Source organism: Heptranchias perlo, unplaced genomic scaffold (genome assembly GCF_035084215.1).
Source record: "Heptranchias perlo isolate sHepPer1 unplaced genomic scaffold, sHepPer1.hap1 HAP1_SCAFFOLD_511, whole genome shotgun sequence".
In the NCBI taxonomy this organism is placed as follows: Eukaryota; Metazoa; Chordata; class Chondrichthyes; order Hexanchiformes; family Hexanchidae; genus Heptranchias; species Heptranchias perlo.
Genome location: NW_027139528.1, coordinates 51408 through 67500, shown reverse-complemented (window position 1 = coordinate 67500; position 16093 = coordinate 51408). Strand labels below are relative to the sequence as shown.

Genomic DNA, 16093 nt, shown 5'->3' with positions numbered 1-16093 from the left:
GTCGGCGGGGGCGCGGGTCCCACACGGGGTGTCGGTGGGGGCCAGTCCTCAGCTTGGTGTTTTCTTGTTCTCAGGCCATTTTTGAGTTCCTGACCAGCTGATTATTCTCAACACCAAACATGGAGTTGAAGCCAAGAACTATGAAGATGTGAGTGTCCGTGCTTTATATCCCCTTCCCTGCGGTAATGTAGAATCTACAGCAGAGAAACAGGCCATTCGGCCCAGTGGCTTCATGCTGGTGTTTATCCTCCACACGAGCCTCCTCCCACTCTGCCCCCATATCCCTCTATTCCTTTGTCCCTCATATACGCATCAAGCCTCCCCTTAAATATTATTCGCCTCAATCACTCTGTGTCGCAGCGAGTTCCACATTCTCACCACTCTCTGCAAAGAAATTCCTCCTGAATTCTTTACTTGATCTTTTCGTGCCTCTCTTATATTTCGGCCCCCTTGTTCTGGTCTCCCCCACTAGTGGAAGCAGTTTCTCCACATTCACCAATCCTAATTTTCAATACCTCTATCGGGTCTCCTTTTAGTCTTTTACAGAGAAAAGAGCCCCAGCCTGCTCAATCTATCGTGACGGGCACGTCCGCATCCACTCAATTCCGGTAACGTCCTTGTAAATCCTTCCCGCACTGCCTCCAGTGCTTCAATATCCTTTCTGTAGTGTGGGTCTCTCAAGTCAACAATGGATTTACTACATCTTTGTCCGATCTTACAGACCGTCTCTCTCTCTCTCTCTCTCTCCCTGCCCAGATCGCCAAGGCGGAGAAGATGAAGCCACTTGAGGTGGAGCTGCGACGATTGGAGGATCTGTCAGAGTCGATCGTCAATGACTTTGCCGACATGAAGCAGCGAGAGGAAGAGATGAGGGACACCAATGGTAGGAGCGCCCAGCACAGGCTTCAGTCTGCAACACCCGCCCCTTCTCCACTTACTGCTCTCGGTCTCGGGGACCCTGTCTCGTTCCTCGGTCAGCGTCACTCACCCCTCCGAGTCAGAAGTTTGTGGGTTTTAGCTCCCTCCACCTCCCGGGACATAAGCCCCTCTCCCCTTCTCTCCCCCATAGCACGAGCCTCAGCTTCATACGGTTATCCAGTCGTCCTGTGAAAGATGCAGTGGGCTCTGCTTCAGGCACTTTGTGGCAAAGCATCCCTTGCCCCAACTGCCCTCCACTAGCCCTCGGAGTAAAGAGGGGTGGTCTAGGGCTTGGGTACCAGGGGCCAGGGGTTAAAAGGACTGCAGGACTGATCCCCAGTGTCAAAGGGACTTTGTTTTTTAAAAAAACGTACATTTATTTCGCCCCTTCCACGACCTCGGGACGTCCCTGAGCACTTAATAGCCAGTAATGTACTATTTTGAAGTGTAGTCACTGTTGCAATTTAGGAAACGGGCAGCCAACTTGCGCACAGCAAGATCCCACAAACAGCGTTGTGATAATGACCAGATAATCTGTGTTTTAGTGGCGTTGGTTGAGGGATAAATATTGGCCAGAACACCCAGGGGAGAATTCTGCTCTTCTCCCATTAGTGGCCGTGGGATCTTTTACATCCACCTGAGAGGGGCAGGCAGGGACTCAGTTTAACATCTCATCTGAAAGACGGCACCTCCGACAGTGCGGCACTCCCTCAGTACTGCACTGGGAGTGTCGGCCTGGATTAGGTGCTCGAGTCTCTGGAGTGGGGCTCGAAGCCATGACCTTCTGACAAGGGGGCCTTGTCGAGGCAGATAAGATTCTGCATATTTTCATTCCAAGTTTGACTGCAGGATAAGGGAACGTGTGTACAAACTGGGGCGAGTGTGGGCAGGATGGAACACCCGGAGGGGAGGCTCTCAGTCGGGTAGCGGAGGGAAAACACAGAGTCCTTTCATGGGCCGTTAGATGGGGTGCTCCATGGGCTGGAGGCCTCCACTCATCTAAACCAGGGAGTTGGAGTCAGAGGGCTGGGACCTTTCTACACCAGAGGGCAGAGTTGTGGAATAAGTTTTTGGGGAAGGACGGTATAAACGGGGTCCAGAGACAGAAGGGATCATTTGAAGCCCCTGGGATTAAAGGGACAGTGGCTGCATGGTTACAAAATTGGCTACGGGACAGAAAGCAGAGAGTAGTGATGAACGGTTGTTTTTCAGACTGGAGGGAAATATACAGTGGTGTTCCCCAGGGGTCAGTATTAGGACCACTGCTCTTTTTGATATATATTAATGACTTGCACTTGGGTATTCAGGGTATTTCAAACTTTGCAGATGATACGAAACTCGGAAATGTAGTAAACAACGTGGAGGATAGTAACAGACTTCAGGAGGACATAGACTGGTGGAATGGGCAGACACATGGCAGATGAAATTTAACGCAGAGAAGTGGGAAGTGATACATTTTGGTAGGAAGAATGAGGAGAGGCAATATAAACTAAATGGTACAATTTTAAAGGGAATGCAGGAACAGAGAGACCTGGGGAGTGCACATCCACAAATCCTTGAAGGTGACAAATTGAGAAGGCTGTTTTAAGAAAAAAAGCATCCAGGATCCTGGGCTTTATTAATAGAGGCATCGAGTACGAAAGCAAGGAAGTTATACTAAACCTTTATAAAACACTGGTTAGGCCTCAACTGGAGTATTGTGTCCAATTCTGGGCACCACACTTTAGGAAGGATGTCAAGGCCTTGGAGAGGGTGCAGAGGAGATTTACTAGAATGGTACCAGGGATGAGGGACTTCAGTTATGTAGAGAAACTGGGGTTGTTCTCTTTAGAGCAGAGAAGGTTACGGGGAGATTTAATAGAGGTGTTCAAAATTATGAAGGGTTTTAATAGATTAAATAAGGAGAAACTATTTCCATTGGCAGAAGGGTTGGTAACCAGAGGACACAGATTTAAGGTAATTGGCAAAAGAACCAGATGGCGATGAGGGTTTTATTTTCCGCAGCGAGTTATGATTTGGAATGAGCTGCCTGAAAGGGCAGTGGAAGCAGATTTAATAATAACTTTCAAAAGGGAATTGGATAAACACTGAAAGGAAACATTTGCAGGGCCATGGGGAAAGGGCAGGGGAGTGGGACTAATGGGACAGCTCTTTCAAAGAGCCAGCACAGGCACGATGGGCCGAGAGGCCTCCTGTGCTGTAAGATTCTCGGTGGTGGGATTGACCTGTTAGGAAGGGACAGGGTGTCAGTTGTGGACAGAGTGACGCTCCCATGAAAGGCCTGCCATGTCCCTGCTCTCACCTGAGCTGTTCGGCGAGAGTGGATCCAGGATGGGTTTTCGGGGAGGGAGTGACCGTAGGAATCACCCAAAGGCCAGACTCGGAGCAGCAGTGACCCAGGAGCAGGGAAACGGTGCTCGGGGCAGCAAGGTGAAGGGAAGAGGGAGGGCTGCCTTCAGTGAAGTGATCTTAGTGCAGATTGAATCCACTCCTCCAACCTGTTTGATGAGCCCCTCTCTCTCTCTCTCCCTCTCTCTCCCTACGTGCAGAGTCCAATGTAAGGAATCGTACAACACCAGGTTATAGTCCAACAATTTTATTTTAAAATCACAAGCTTTCGGAGATTATCCCCTTCGTCAGGTGAATGAGTGAAAGGTTCTCAAATCGCATATCTTCTATTAGGCTGGGACAGCATCACACCAATCAAAAGATGTCGTTGTTGTTCAAACAGGCCAGTCACGGTGAACAGCACGTCCCAGTACACTGGAGAACAGCGTCCACGACACCACACAACCCTGCCACGGCAACCTCTGCAAGACATGCCAGATCATCGACACGGATACCACCATCACACGAGAGGACACCACCCACCAGGTACATGGTTCATACTCCTGTGACTCGGCCAACGTTGTCTACCTCATACGTTGCAGGAAAGGATGCCCCAGAGCATGGTACATTGGCGAGACCATGCAGACACTGCGACAACGGAAGAACGGACACCGCACAACAATCGCCAGACAGGAGGGTTCCCTCCCAGTCGGGGAACACTTTAGCAGTCATGGACATTCAGCCACCGATCTTCGGGTGAGCGTTCTCCAAGGCGGCCTTCGAGACACACGACGACGCAAAATCGTCGAGCAGAAATTGATAGCCAAGTTCCGCACCCATGAGGACGGCCTCAACCGGGATCTTGGGTTCATGTCACGCTACACGTTACCCCACCAGCAAGGGGGGAAAAAAAGTATCTGTTTTTAATATTCTCTCTCTCTCTGCCTTTCGGGTCTCTTTCTCTCTGTCTGTGTAATTTGACACAATGTGTATTCAGTATACTGGGACCGACTGTTTTCCGTGGCTAATCTGTCTGAACACCAACGACACCTTTGATTGGTGTGATGGTGTCCCAGCCTAATACAAGATATGCGATTTGAGAACCTCATTCACTGCTCACCTGGCGAAGGAGATAATCTCCGAAAGCTTGTGATTTTAAAATAAAATTGTTGGACGATAACCTGGTGTTGTAAGATTCCTTACATTAATTGAACCCGTCACTTGCAACATTTAAGAAAACGAAATTAATAAAGGTTACCGTACAAAATATTTTCTGGAGCATCTACGCAGTGTGTTTGTGCCGGTTCAAATGGCACAAAGAGCTGGGGTTTCAGTTTATTTTATAATCCTTGGTCCAAACTCACTCTCCCTGCTTCCAATGTCTTTGCTTCTCGTCCAGATATTACGATCATCAATGGCGGCTGCATCACCCAGCATGCAGCGCGGTTCAGATTGTGCCCGATCTGAATCAGTGGAGCCCAGTGCGCAGGCGCAGTAGTGACTCATTATCGGTCAGTGTGTCCTGAGCATGCGCGGCCAGTCGAGGCTGCGGGAGGAGCGCGTTCGGTGCAGGTCAGAGGATCGGAGCAAGAGGCTCAATAAACCCCGGGGCCCGGGTCCGGGCTCAGGCCCAGGCTCAGGCTTTACAAACCCCGAGTGCGGCCCCAGACCCGAATATAAAACAGTGAACATTATCCCCCCCTCACTACCCGCCGGGAAATGAAGGGGAAATGGGGATCGGTCAGGGAGCGTCTGTAAATGAAGGAGAAATGGTGATCGGTCAGGGAGCGTCTGTAAATGAAGGAGAAATGGTGATCGGTCAGGGAGCGTCTGTAAATGAAGGAGAAATGGTGATCGGTCAGGGAGCGTCTGTAAATGAAGGAGAAATGATGATCGGTCAGGGAGCGTCTGTAAATGAAGGAGAAATGGTGATCGGTCAGGGAGCGTCTGTAAATGGAGGAGAAATGGTGATCGATCAGGGAGCGTCTGTAAATGAAGGAGAAATGGTAATCGGTCAGGGAGCGTCTGTAAATGAAGGAGAAATGGTGATCGGTCAGGGAGCGTCTGTAAATGAAGGAGAACTGGTGATCGGTCAGGGAGCATCTGTAAATGAAGGAGAACTGGTGAACGGTCAGGGCGCGTCTGTAAATGAAGGAGAAATGGTGATCGGTCGGGGAGAGTCTGTCAATGAAGGAGAAATGGTGATCGGTCAGGGAGCGTCTGTAAATGAAGGAGAAATGGTGAACGGTCAGGGAGCATCTGTAAATGATGGAGAAATGGTGATCGGTCGGGGAGAGTCTGTAAATGAAGGAGAAATGGTGATCGGTTGGGGAGAGTCTGTAAATGAAGGAGAAATGGTGATCGGTCAGGGAGCGTCTGTAAATGATGGAGACATGGTGATCTCTATATCTTCAGTCATCCAGGGAGCTCGAGCTTTGGATGCCGTTCCTTTCCTCATCGTGAGAATCTGTCTACTCTGCACCCAAACCAACTCCTCCTTGAAGGCCTCCCACTGTTCAATTACTGTTCTGCCTGCCAATTTTTGATTCCAATCCACCTGGACAAGATCCCTTTTTAACTCACTGGAATTAGCCCTCCTCCAGTTAAGAATTTTCACATTTGACTGTCCCCTGTCCTTTTCCATAACTGTTCTAAACCTGATGAGATTATGATGACTGCTGCCCCACTGAAACATGCTCCACCTGCCCCACTTCATTCTCCACACCGAGCCCACTGCTGTACTCACACTCTCACACTCACTCTCTCACACTCTCTCTCACCCTTTCACTCATGGTTTAGGGCCACTGAAAGATGATGCGATGGGTTTGGATTCCAGCACAGGGAGGAGGGAGAGTGTGTGGGACGGGGGATTTTCAGCTTTGAGGAATGAGAGAGGAAATAATGTTCCACAGAAAGTCGAGTTATCTGATCTGAATTTCTATCCTGTAGTTACAGTGATAACTTTTATAAACTCCTTTTACAGGGGAGGATTTGCAGAGGGAAACTCAAACCAAAGATCACGTCAAGATCTGACAGAGTCACTCGATTTATCAGGACCTGAATATCATCGGCCTTTGAATGTGGAAGGAGAAATGTTTGTCTGTTCTATCTGTGGGAGAAGATTTCAAACATCAGTGTGAGTGGAAAAGCACCGAGACACACACACCCGAGTGAGAGTGTTCCAGTGCACTGACTGTGGAAAGAGCTTTAACCAGTTACACAGCCAGAAAAAACATCGCACCATTCACAGCGGGGAGAAACCGTACACGTGTTCTGTGTGTGGACGAGGTTTCAACTGATCGTCCAACCTGGAGAGACACAAGGACACCCGGACCACGGAGAAACCGTGGAAATGTGGGGACTGTGGGAAGGGATTCAATTACCCTTCAGAGCTGGAAACTCATCGACGCCGTCACACTGGGGAGAGGCCGTTCACCTGCTCCGTGTGTGGGAAGGGATTCGCTCAGTCATCCGGCCTCCTGACACACCAGCGAGTTCACTCTGGGGAGAGACCTATTAAATGTTCTGACTGTGAGAAGAGGTTTAAATGCAAAAGGAATCTGCTGACACACCAACGTACCCACACTGGGGAGAGGCCGTTCACCTGCTCCGTGTGTGGGAATAGATTCACTCAGTCATCCACCCTGCTGACACACCAGCGAGTTCACTCTGATGAGAGACCTTTTAAATGTTCTGACTGTGCGAAGAGGTTTAAAAGCAAAATTGAACTGTTGAGACACCATCGTACTCACACTGCGGAGAGGCCGTTCACCTGCTCCGTGTGTGGGAAGGGATTCACTCGGTCATCACACTTTCTGTCACACCAGCGAGTTCACACTGGGGAGAGGCTGTTCACCTGCTCAGTGTGTGGGAAGGGATTCGCTCAGTCATCGACCCTGCTGACACACCAGCGAGTTCACACTGGGGAGAGGCCGTTCACCTGCTCAGTGTTTGGGAAGGGATTCGCTCAGTCATCGACCCTGCTGACACACCACCGAGTTCACACTGGGGAGAGGCCGTTCACCTGCTCAGTGTGTGGGAAGGGATTCACTCAGTTATCGACCCTGCTGACACACCAGCGAGTTCACACAGAGGAGAGGCCGTTCTCCTGCTCCGTGTGTAAGAAGAGATTCATTCGGTCATCACAGCTTCTGAAACACCAGCGAGTTCACACTGAGTGACCTTTAAATGTTCCGACTGTGGGAAGAGATTTAAAATCAGAAACGAACTGCTGAGACATCGACGCACTCACACTGGGGAGAGACTGTTCACCTGCTCCGTGTGTGGGAAGAGATTCACTCGATCATCCCACCTTCTGAAACATTAACTTGTTGACACTATTGAGTGACCTTTTAATGCAGTGACTGTGAGAAGAGCTTTAAAAGCAGAAATGAACTGCTGACACATCAACGCATGCCCATTGGTTGAGAGACTGTTCACCTGCTCCGTGTGTGGGAAGGGATTCACTCAGTCATCACACGTGCTGAGACACCAGCGAGTTCACGAAATGAGCAGGTCCAACGAGCCAGTCTGTAACACAGGCCAATGACTCAGTGCAGCTCGTTACCCAGTCACTGGGCTCCGTTATAGCCTCTCCTGTCAGTACACACAAAGAGAAATTGTAAATCTGAAACAGAAAAAACTTCATTGTATCAAAGTTAATTCTGATCATTATTATTGTACAAACATTCTACAGCCTATCCCTTAAAAAGGACCCAATATCAAACCAGTCCCCAGTCCTTGGGCCTGTGCCTATGTTGTGATTTGCACCCGCTTCTGACTGACTTGGTATCAGACGCACTCCCGTCAACAGTAAACGGATGGAGCTGGATCCATAAGAGAAAAATGAGGACCGAGCTCCGCGGTTCTCCCAGAGTGCGGGAGTCGGAGTAACAGCAGCAGACAGAGAGATCTCTCTAAACCAGCCGCTGCCGCCGGAGAGAAGCGAGTCCCGTTCCGAGCCGTGTCTGTCAGGCGCCCGCTGACCCTCTCTTCACTGAAGGGGACCGATTCAGCACCAACTCACACACCCACCATTGGATCATTGAATCACCTTCAACACCTGAATTACATCACCACTTAATCCTCTATACACGAGGAAATACAAACCTTGTCCACGCAACCTGTCCTCATAATTTAACCATTTTAGCCCCGGTATCATTCTGGTGAAACTGCGCTGCATCCCCTCCACGGCCAATATGTCTTTCCTGAGGGGTGTGCCCAGAACTGAATGCAATACTTTAAATGGGGTCTCACCAGAGCTTTCTATCTGGAACATATTTCCACGTCTTTGAATTCCAGCTCCCTTGAGATAAAGGCCAACATCACATTAGACTTTCAAATTATTTTTTCAGCAGTCCACTGGCTTTTAGTGATTTCTGTACTTCGATCCCTAAATCTCTCTGCTCCTCCATCGTTCCGAGCTTCTCACCATTTAGAAAATACTCTGATCTATATTGCTTCCGTCCAAAGTAGATGACCTTATACTTCCCCATATTGAAAGTTTGAACAGGCTGGGGCTCTTCTGTATAGAAAAGAGGAGGCTGAGGGTGACCTGATATCGGGCTTTAAGATTATGTGAGGGCTTTATAGGTTAGGCATAGACAAGGTGTTTGCACTTGTGGGAGTGGGGACTCCAAAACATTGGGGCCATGAATATAATCCAGTCACTAATGTATCCAATCTGGCATTCAAGAGAAACAGACTTCCCCAGAGAGGCGTTAGAATGTTCAACTCACCACCACAAGGAGTAGTTAAGGCGAATAGAATGGATGCATTTACGGGGAAGCTGGATAAGCACATAGAGGAGAAGGGAATATTAGAGTTTGCTCATCGGGTTAGATGAAGAGGGGTTGGAGGAGGCTCGTCTGCAGCATAAACACCGGTATAGTCTAGTTGGGCCGAATTGCCTGTTTCTGTGATGTACATTCGATGTAATTCTATGTAAGCTCCATCTGACACAGTTTTACCAACTCACTGAATCTATCAATTTCCCTTTGTAACTTTATGCTCCCATCTACACTACTCACTGCGCCTCCTAACTCGATGTCAGCGACAAACGTCAGTGTTCGGCTCTCTATTCCTTCATCTCCGTCATTTATACATATCGGAAAAAGCTGATGCCCCAGAACTAATCACATCCGGCCAATTTGAGTACATCCCTTATTATCCCGGGCCTCTGCCTCCCACCTTCTAACCAACTCCCGACCCATTTCAATAGGTTGCCTTAAATTCCACGCACTCTCATTTTTGTTGACAGTCTCTTATGTGGTCCCTTATTGGATGCCTTTGGAAGTCAATGTCCATCTAACACCCAGAGACACTCCATTATCGAGCACGTTAGTTACATCTTCAAAAAGTTCAACGAGCTTTGTTAGACTTGACTTCCCCTTTACAAATCCATGCTGGCTCTCTCTGATTACTCCATATTTATCCAAGTGCTCAGTCATTCTTTCCCCAATAACGGATACTGGTAACTTCCCCACAACAGGCGTCAGACTGATAGGCCTAGAATTTCCAACTTCATCTCTCCGACCCATCCGAAATAATGGAGTGACATTGACAATGTTTCAATTAAAGCAACAATTCCTGAATCAAGAGAGTTTTGATCGATCATGAGTAAGCATGTACAAGTTCCTTACCTATTCCTCTTATTCCCCTGGGATGGTAAACATCAGGTCCTGGAGATTTGACAATCTCCAATCTCATTATTTTCTCCATTGCCATTATTTTATTTACACTGAATCCCCTTGATTTATTTACAGTTTTCCTCGTCTCTCTGCTATGTTCGCCTCATCCTTTTCTATGAAGACCGATGCAAAGTAAATATTTAGCAACTCTGCCATTTCCTGATTTTCAATTACAATATCACCTCCATCTGTCTTTAAGGGGCCCACATTACTCTTCGTCACCCTTCTTTCTCTTAATATACCTGTAAATACCTTGATTGTTGTCGTTATTTTCCTTCACAAGTTTTTTCTCCTTTTCCCTTTTTGGACCTCTTCGGGTTTTTCGTTTCAGCACCACAATAAACAAGACTTCGCTGTAAAGTTCGGCTCAATAGTTCTCCAATGTCAGAGCGAGAATTGTCTGAACCCCGAATTTATTTAATGTAACAAACACAAGCACACTTAATCATCCGTGTATCAACACACTGATGGATACACAAAGATAAACACAGCGAGAAATGCAGGCAGTATCAGGATGCACAGGTAAACGGACAAGGGAAATGGACAAAGATCAAACGGTCTGTGCCTCGAACAGACAGTAACGTGTCGCTGATCGATATTAGTGAGACGAGGTGGGGAACAGGTGCTGTGAATTGGTGCTGTGGTTTCGTTGGTGAAAGCATCTGTCTTGTAAACAGGCGATCCTGGGTTCAACTCCCCGCAGTGCCTTGTGTAATTTATTATTTTTACCTAATTTGTGGAATTAAGTGACAAAGTCACACTTTGGAATTGGTATTTTTTGAGGTTTGAGGAGGAAACTGATATCAGAATGACTGTTCAAAAACACCATTTCATCACACAGACAGACCTCTCATAGAATGTGTCTGTAACACTTTAATTTAAGGACACGTTCTTGTTTCTGGGCTCGTCGGGGTCAGGGTATAATTCACGATTTATGTCATAGAGGAGCGAATGGTTGTCTCCTCGACCTCCGGATAGCAGTGATAAAGTTCGAGGATACACAGAAGCGGACAGGGTGGTCGGGGTCTGGAACTCACTGTCTGAAAGGGTGGTCGAGGCAGAAAACCTCAACTCATTTCAAAAGTGCATGGATGTGCATTTGAAGTGCCGTAACCTACAGGGCTACGGACCAAGCCCTGGAAAGTGGGATTAAGCTGGATCGCTCTTTTTCGGCCGTCACAGACACGATGGGCCGAATGGCTTCCTTCTGTGCTGTAGCTTTCTATGATTCCGTGTGTGGGAAGGGATTCACTCAGTCATCACACGTGCTGAGACACCAGGAAGTTCAAAAGTGACTGCAGGGGTTGGATTCTGCTGTTAATCCCATCCAGGACTGAACCATGTTCATTCTGACAGTTGGGGTTTGTTTCTCCTGATGTTAATAAGCCCTATAACTGGGCTGGAGTTTAATATTCTGGATATCTGTTAAATAAATCAGTTTTGTTTTAAACACCTTGTTGTTGATTTTGGTCTTTGCCACCTGAGTGTTTAGCATCACCTGACTGGAGCTCAGAAAGGACAATCTGGGGGGAGGATCGTCCGGTGGGAACATAACTTCAGCCTGGACACAGTCCTTCAGGGCCACACTGAGAGGGGCAAACGGCACTTTGGTCTTTCTCGTCTCTCTTCACTGACAGCAAAGTCACCGTGCGGCGTCCAGTCTAAAAATTATTGTGGTAATTATTCTATGAAGATTTAACCTGTTTGTGTGACAGTCCTGAGTCTACCATTTAAGGCAGGCGTTGACTCATTTAAAATAAACACATTTAAAATAAATGGGTTATGAATTGTGATTTCCGTGAAGCCAATGTTCCATTCCTTTATATGATTCATGTGCCTGCTCTCCGACCACAGGGTAAATGGTGGAATATCAGCCCTGCTCAGCCGGCAATGATCACGGTACATTTTCTTGCAGACAAAACACACATTGAATCCCTGGAACTTTGAGGCGATGAATCCTTCGGGAAAATAAAATTAGGGCTCGAAACATCAAACTTTCGCACTGACCGATAGCACCACCGAGACAGGTGAAGAAGTCACCCACTGAACCAGTAACTCACTGAGCTCAACTGTTTGATTGCAGTGACCAATAGAACAGTTGTCTCCAGTCAGTCCAAAATGAATGGTTGAAACTTGCAGGAGTGAAAATCCAACGAGCCGGTCTTCACTCTTAAACCAGCAACTGTGAAGTTAAGAGAAACGTGCCGGAGAAATACTCGATTTCAGCGCGGTGACACTGGGCCAGAGTAAAGCTCAGTTAATATGATCGCCGAGTGGTGAGAGGGTGGATTTGGAATTCCTGAGCGACCGCACTGCGCATTTTCCAGATCTGCTTGGAGCACCAATCCCTTCAATTCATCACTTACAGGGACAATTCGATTCCCGGTTTCTTTTCCCTGAGCTTGGCGAGATCTTAAAAATTGAAAGCGACCAATATCAGAGCGAACCTCGTCACCGACATGCTCACAGATACAGAGCGGCCACACTCTGCTTCAGTGAGGGGAAAGTCCAGAGCGGTTTCAAGGTCGAATGTAATTGCAAAGAAAGCTCGATCAATGAAAGTGCAGGTCATTGAGGTGCCTTTGAAGTCCTGATTGTTTGACCTGAATTTCTTCCGAAAGCGCTTCAGATTCAGGTGGGATGATTTGGGGACTTCCTTTCCCTCTTCGCAAAAGTTTGAACCGCAGCTTAAGATCAAAAGTCCCGGGCTAAATTAGGGATTCGCCGGGATATGAACCTCGAATCGAGAATTATACTCCCACCTCAATGAGAGTATAATTCTGGTTCCATAACACATCGACTTCTTCATGTCCCCATGTGGGCACTGAGGCTCCTCGGGCCTCCCGTCTTGCAATAGCACTCTGTACAGTTGTACCATGACTTCCCTGCTTTTATGCTCCATCCTCCTGGAAATAAAGGCCAATATTCCGTTTGCCTTCCGGATAACCTGCTGCACTTGTATGTTGACTTTTTATGTTTCATGTACGAGGACACCAAGGTCCCTCTGTACCGCAGCATTTTGTAGTATTTCTCCATTCAAATAATATTTTGCTTTTTTATTTTTCCTCCCAAAGTGGATGACTTCACATTTTCCCACATTATATTCCATCCACCAAATTTTTGCCCATCCGCTTAACCTGTCAATATCTCTTTACAGACAAGTTGTGTCCTTATCGCAACTTGCTTTTCCACCTTTCTGTGTATCATCAACCAATTTTGCCACAAGACACCCTGTTCCTTCATCCAAGCCATGAATATATATTGTAAATAGTTGAGGCCCCAGCACTGATCCCTGCGGCACCCCACTCATTACAGGAAATTCCGATAAATTCCTGCTGCTCCAGTTGGTCCGGATATCTCCTTAATCACCAGGGCGGGGTTAATGGTGAAACTGACGGTCCTGTGGTGCAGTTGGAAAGTAAACATTAATTGAACCCGTCAGTTGCAACAATTAATAAAACGAAATTAATAAAAGTTAATGAAAAAATATTTTCTGGAGATCACCAAAGTGGGGGGGGGGGAGCTTCTATGCTGTGTGTTTGTACCGGTTTAAATTGCACGAAGGGCTGGGCGTTCAGTTTATTTTATTATCCTTGGTCCAAACGCACTTTTCCTGCTTCGAATGTCTTTGTTTTCCAGTCTGATATTAAGATCATCAATGGCGGATGTATCACCCAGCATGCAGCGCGGTTCAGATTGTGCCCTATCTGAATCAGTGGAGCCCAGCACGCAGGCGCAGTAGTGACTCATTATCGGGCAGTGTATCCTGAGCATGCGCGGCCAGTCGAGGCTGCGGGAGGAGCGCGTTCGGTGCAGGTCAGAGGATCGGAGCAAGAGGCTCAATAAACCCCGGGGCCCGGGTCCGGGCTCAGGCCCAGGCTCAGGCTTTACAAACCCCGAGTGCGGCCCCAGACCCGAATATAAAACAGTGAACATTATCCCCCCCTCACTACCCGCCGGGAAATGAAGGGGAAATGGGGATCGGTCAGGGAGCGTCTGTAAATGAAGGAGAAATGGAGATCGGTCAGGGAGCGTCTGTAAATGAAGGAGAAATGGGGATCGGTCAGGGAGCGTCTGTAAATGAAGGGGAAATGGTGATCGGTCAGGGAGCGTCTGTAAATGAAGGAGAAATGGGGATCGGTCAGGGAGCGTCTGTAAATGAAGGAGAAATGGTGATCGGTCAGGGAGTGTCTGTAAATGAAGGAGAAATGGTGATCTGTCAGGGAGCGTCTGTAAATGAAGGAGAAATGGTGATCGGTCAGGGAGCGTCTGTAAGTGAAGGAGAAATGATGATCGGTCAGGGAGCGTCTGTAAATGAAGGAGAAATGATGATCGGTCAGGGAGCGTCTGTAAATGAAGGAGAAATGGTGATCGGTCAGGGAGTGTCTGTAAATGAAGGAGAAATGGTGATTGGTCAGGGAGCATCTGCAAATTAAGGAGAAATGATGATCAGTCAAGGGAGCGTCTGTAAATGAAGGAGAAATGGTGATCGGTCAGAGATCATCTGTAAATGAGGGAGAAATGGTGATTGGTCAGGGAGCATCTGTAAATGAAGGAGAAATGATGATCGGTCAGGGAGCGTCCGTAAAGGAGGGAGAAATGGTGATCAGTCAGAGAGCGTCTGTAAATGAAGAAGAAATGGTGATCGGTCAGGGAGCATCTGTAAATGAAGGAGAAATGGTGATCGATCGGGGAAGGTTTGTTAATGAAGGAGAATTGATGATCGGTCAGCGAGCATCGACAAATGAATGAGGAATGGTAATTGGTCAGGGAGCGTCTGTGAATGAATGAGGAATAGTGATCGGTCAGGGAACGTCTGTAAATGAAGGAGAAATGGTGATCGGTCAAAGAGCGTCTGCAAATGATGAAGAAAATGATGAAGAAATGGTGATCAGTCAGACAGCGTCAGTAAATGAAGGAGAAATGGTGATCTCTATATCTTCAGTCATCCAGGGAGCTCTAGCGATGGATGCTGTTCCTTTCCTCCTCGTGGGAATCTGTCTACTCTGTACCCAAACCAACTCCTCCTTGAAGGCCTCCCACTGTTCAATTACTGTTCTGCCTGCCAATTTTTGATTCCAATCCTCCAGGACAAGATCCCTTTTTAACTCACTGAAATTAGCCCTCCTCCAGTTAAGAATTTTCGTATTTGACTGTCCCCTGTCCTTTTCCATAACGATTCTAAACCTAATGAGATTATGATCACTGCTGCCCCACTGAAACATGATCCACCTGCCCCACTTCATTCTCCACACCCAGCCCACTGCTGTACTCACGCTCACTCTCTCACACTCACTCTCTCACACTCACTGTCTCACACTCACTCTCACATTCACACTCTCACATTCACTCTCACACTCACTCACTCTCACATTCACTCATGGTTTCGGGCCACTGAAAGATGATGCGATGAGTTTGGATTTCAGCACAGGGAGGAGGGAGAGTGTGTGGGATGGGGATTTACAGCTTTGGGGAATGAGAGAGGAAATAATGTTCCATAGAAAGTAGATTTGTCTGATCTGAATTTCTATCCTGTACTTACAGTGATAACTTTTATAAACTCCTTTTACAGGGGAGGATTTACAGAGGGAAACTCAAACCAAAGATCACGTCAAGATCTGACAGAGTCACTCGATTCATCAGGACCTGAATATCGTCGGCCTTTGAATGTGGAAGGAGAAATGTTTGTCTGTTCTATCTGTGGGAGAAGATTTCAAACATCAGTGTGAGTGGAAAAGCACCGAGACACACACACCCAAGTGAGAGTGTTCCAGTGCACTGACTGTGGAAAGAGCTTTAACCAGTTACACAGCCAGAAAAAACATCGCACCATTCACAGCGGGGAGAAACCGTACACGTGTTCTGTGTGTGGACGAGGCTTCAACTGATCGTCCAACCTGGAGAGACACAAGGACACACGGACCACGGAGAAACCGTGGAAATGTGGGGACTGTGGGAAGGGATTCAATTACCCTTCAGAGCTGGAAACTCATCGACGCAGTCACACTGGGGAGAGGCCGTTCACCTGCTCCGTGTGTGGGAAGGGATTCACTCAGTCATCCAACCTGCTGACACACCAGCGAGTTCACAATGGGGAGAGGCCGTTCACCTGCTCCGTGTGTGGGAAGGGATTCGCTCGGTCATCACACTTTCTGTCA

At 47.7% G+C, this 16093-nt stretch overlaps 1 protein-coding gene and 1 long non-coding RNA gene across 3 annotated transcripts in view; both read left to right on the top strand.

The window, feature by feature from the left end:
- The window catches only part of LOC137314471 (uncharacterized), a 10138-nt gene extending 5712 nt beyond the window's left edge, over positions 1 to 4426 (top strand). The window contains exons 3-5 of one of the 2 annotated variants that reach the window (XR_010961207.1): positions 75 to 148; positions 757 to 883; positions 3650 to 4426. This is a non-coding gene — a long non-coding RNA (uncharacterized lncRNA). The remainder of the gene's footprint in view (positions 1 to 74; positions 149 to 756; positions 884 to 3649) is intronic. The other variant, XR_010961206.1, reaches the window with a different exon arrangement.
- LOC137314467 (zinc finger protein 271-like) overlaps positions 1 to 16093 on the top strand; it is a 161934-nt gene that overhangs the window by 97145 nt on the left and 48696 nt on the right. The window lies entirely within an intron of this gene.